Source organism: Macaca nemestrina, chromosome 17 (assembly GCF_043159975.1).
Source record: "Macaca nemestrina isolate mMacNem1 chromosome 17, mMacNem.hap1, whole genome shotgun sequence".
NCBI classification, from domain to species: Eukaryota; Metazoa; Chordata; class Mammalia; order Primates; family Cercopithecidae; genus Macaca; species Macaca nemestrina.
The window spans coordinates 34,740,391-34,744,797 of NC_092141.1; positions in this window are offsets into that span (position 1 = coordinate 34,740,391).

Here is a 4,407-nt window from a genome sequence, read left to right on the forward strand (position 1 = left end):
GTCTGGGATGGTTTTTCACGGCGCTCTCCGGGGCTGGTCCCCAATGTGGTTCAGACCCCAGGTTGGGGGGTTCAGAGGGAGGGGGCCTGGCCTCTGTCCTGTATGCAGCCCCCTTGGCACCCCCCCACCCAGAGGGGAAGGTAATGGTCGGGCATCCCTGCCAAGGCCGATCAGAGTGGGCGCAGCCACCTAGGAGAGCAGCACTGACATCACTGGGCCCGGCTAATTGGGAGCTGCCAGTCCCTGCGTGTCTTTGGGAAAACCTGCCTCCCCGTTCCCAGAGCACTCCCTGGGTATTTACATAAAACCCTCTGCCCCTGCCAATTCCTCATGGACCCTTCCTCCAGCTGGAAAAACCGGTCCCACGAGGCCAGAGGAGGCAGGCTGACCTGTGCTGGGTGCCCAGAGGACGGACCCTCATCCTGCAGCACAGGAACAGGCTGGAAACTGGCATGGCCTTCAGAGTCCAGGACCAGACAACTTTGGATGATTCCACCTCCCCCGCCCCGCCTCCACCTGGCCTCCCACACTCCCCCACCCCACACTCTCATGGACTCCAGAGTTTTCATTTATCTAGCAAGGTGGGGGTAGGGATGGGGAAGAATGATACCACATCCATCATTCCTTCTTCGGGCCAAACAGCCCTTCCCTGCTGGAAGTTCATCTTTGTGTTGATGCTAAGTCTCTCCCACTGTGGACAGTGGCGTGTCCACCTTGAATTCATCCAAACGGAAGTTTCCTAGAGTCTCACCCCATCCCGTCCTGCTCCAGTGGGACAGAAAAGAGGTATTTCCCATCACCTTCATGCCCAAATGAAAAAGGGGGCTGGACTGTGAAGAGAGAAAACCAGAAAGGATTTCATACTGGATCCCCCTGGGCCAGGCTTTCACTGGGTCCTCCCAGAGCTGGGGGTTGGGAGTGCAGATAGGAGGGGGCACTGTGCGGGGGAGTACACAGGTGTCCCCAGGGGACAGGGGGTCCTGACAGGACATGCCAGGCATCCCAGAGAGCCAGGAGTGTCAGGCGGGTGGCTCCAGCCCCACCCTGGCCCCCCAGGCTGGCATTCCTCACTCATGAAGCACAGCCATAAATCACAGCTCCCACTCAGACCCACAGGAGGACCCCCTCCCACCCACCAAAGCCCCAGGCGACAGTCCCCTGCATTGGAAACAGGTCGGCCCCAGAATGGTGGGGCTCCCCCAGTGGCCTACCCACAATGTGGTGGCACCCTAAGGAGCAGCCCAGCTCCATCTGCAAGTTACTTCCTTCTGGACCCTGGCTGGGGAAAACGAGAGCATGCTTCTCAGGGTGCACATGCCCTGCCCACTGTTCTCGGCACACTTCCCCTTCACTCCGGCTCAGAGGGACAGGTGTGGACTGAAATCACACAGCAGTCCCAGAAAGTGAGCACCGGGCTGGCCCTGCATTCTCCGGGAAGGAGATGGACACCAGCCAGCCTGAGGGTCGAGAGTTCGACCGTGGTGGATGCCCTGGCAGGGCTCTGCGGCCAAGCCTCCCCTAGGTGCTCAGACAACACCCTCTTTAGCAGGCAGGAGGGTGGACAGGCAGCAGGTGGCACCTGTCGGCCTAATCACCATCATTAACTGGGCAATAAAGCGGCATGGCCTGGGCCAGTCTTTGAAGGAAGGGCCTGCCAGCTGGGTCAGGTTTGCACAGGCAGCCCAGCAGCTCGGCTCCTCCACACACACTCCAGGCTGCAGCAGGTAGATGGGCCCTGCTGGGACTAGGTCTGCGGCCTCCTGCACAGGCACCCACACGCCTTCACTGATGGCTTCCAGGAAGTTAGCAGTGAACTTTGGGTGTCTCCTACCAGCCGGACTTGTGTGGTACTGGGACTCAACAACTTCTGCGGTAGTGAGCGTCCCATTGCTAAGATCGACGAGGCTGGAAGCAACGTGAGGACAATCTGCCTGTTTGGAGCTGTGTCCCCAGTTCCTACACAGAGCCTGGCACAGCGAACAGTGCATTAAGGAGGAATGTCTGGGAAGCATACAGGAGCTTCTTGCTCCCAGAGGGAAGCTGGACACGCTCCCCTCCAAGCTTCTTTCTGGATTGCCATACGTGGAGTGCTGCGTGACTTTGAGAAACGTCTTGACCTGTCTTGGCCAATGTCACCTTAAGCTCAGCAGAGAGGCCCAGATTTCTGAGCCGAGTGTTCCCCTATCCCTGTCCCCTGAGGTCCTGGGAGTGTCCCTGTTTCCCTACTCCTTCCTCCTGCCAGCCAGCACCGGCTCTCTACGGCAACCAGAGGATCCAGGGATAGGCAGAGCTTGTTAGGGAGCTTGTGGAGGCAGGGGCAGGGCTGTCCACACCACTCTCTGAGTTCGCCTGGACCGGGGCCCCAGCCAAAGTGCAGCTCTAGGGGTTAAGGTCCTTGGCCCCAGACTAGGTCCCTTGGGGGTGCAGGCCATGACTTCCTGTCTCCTCACAGGCTTGGAGGGGAGGCTGCTTTTTCTGAAGGAGGGAGGGAAGGGTGGAGGAAGCTAGGGAGTGCTGGGTCAGCGGTCGGGTAGAACTGGGTGGGTGAAGTTTTGGTGGGGTACCAGCCTAGAGAGCGGGCCCCTACAGCCTCCACCCCAGTTTGGCAAGGGAAGGGGAAGGGGGTGTGCAGAGGAGGAGGCGAAGAGGGGAACAGAGCAGCCTGGTTGGAAAGAGTGTGACGGAGACTCAGAAGAGTGCTCTGAAGGGTGGAAAGACCCACAGATGTGTGTACACGGAGTCACAGATCCTTGGGTACCCACAGAACCCATAGACACATGCACAGACATGGATACCTGTGTACACACAGTTACACACATTCACACACAAACACTCATGCGCACAACATTACAGGCTCTCACAGCCTGAAAGACACACAGGACCACTCCCAGAAAGACACACAGACATACACAGCCACAGCCACTTGTACACACACAGTTGCTCAGACGCCTCTGCACCCCACGTCAGACCTGAGCGTTCTCACTGCATGAGGATGCCCACACTTAGACACAGATTCTGGTACGGACATACCCAGTAGCGCGTTACAGCTCCACAGACTTCATGTGCACCCATGGTGACACGTGAGAGTGAGAACACAAACGTAAATAGGTATACACTCATGCAGAGGTACACACTTACTTACACAGACACTGACACCAGTGAAAACACACACACCCCAGCATTGCTTCTCCCACCTCCACAGCAGGAGGGATTAAGACAAGAGGTGAGAGGCCCTCCCCACCCAGCAGGACTGTGTTCCTCCACCCCGGCCCCCCTGCAAGCTCTCAGATTGGAAACTCCCTGGATTTCCCAGGGGGTCAGCCAACCAGAACAGGCTCAGACCTCAGCCCAGCTGCCCCGCCACATGCCCTTCACAGCTCTGGGTGCTTCTCCATCAGCCACAGCCAATGAGCTGCCTGCTCTTCCCTAGGAAGCTCACCCTAATTAACCCCAGATCTCCCCACCCCTTCTTTGACGTGGGGTCTCTGGGCCTCAGGGCCTCATGGCAGCTTTGCCCTGTTCCTCTGTGGATGTTCTTCAGGGTCTTGCACACCAGTGGAGTGAGACTTGGAAAGCAGCAGGCTCAAATCTTGGGAACTGACTTTGGAAAAGCAAGTCCAACCTGCATGAGCAGAAGCGGACAGAAGATGGCCAATCCAGATGCAGGATTCAGGGAGGGGTCCCCCTCCTCCATCATACTGGGGCTCCCAAGGGTGGGCACATGCTGTTCCTTCTTCCTAGCATCCCTAGGGTCTTTCCCCAGACTGAAGCATAGCAGACATTGGCCCCAGGGATTTCCATCCCTAGCCAGGGCTGTTTTCTGGCTCAAAGCAGCCCAGCCTTGGGCACAGCTCAGCAGCATACAGTGAACTGCTTCTAACCTCCAGTCATCAGACGGACAGAGCTTCCTCTGGCCCCAGCCTGTCTAAGCACCTAGCTGCAGCTCCTCCAGGCCAGAGCCCAGCTCAGCTCCACCTGAAGACCTGAAATGAGGGTGCTGGAGTGTGGGACCAAAACTCCAGACAGAAGTCCTTTCCCAATACTGCAGTAGCTGGAGTTGAGGCTTAGACACCAGGACAGACTTTCTGGGCCTAGGAGAGAATTCTGAAGGGCTGGCATGGTGAGAGAAGGACAGGATGGTCCTATATAGAGACAGAGGAGAAACACCTCACAAATCCCCTTTCAGTCCAAGGTCTGTGGCAATCCCAAGGTTCCTGTTTCAACTCCCAGACTGCATGCGATGAGGAAGTCATGCTTCCCAAAGGAAAGAGGGAGCCAGAGCCAGAGCCCGCACCCATTCCTGGGGCAGAGGTGGATCCTGACTTGGAAGAGAAAGAAGTTCATCTCATCTGCCAGAAGCAGCCTCACTGTGGGAGGCGACAACTACAGTCTCTCCTGGGCATCCCA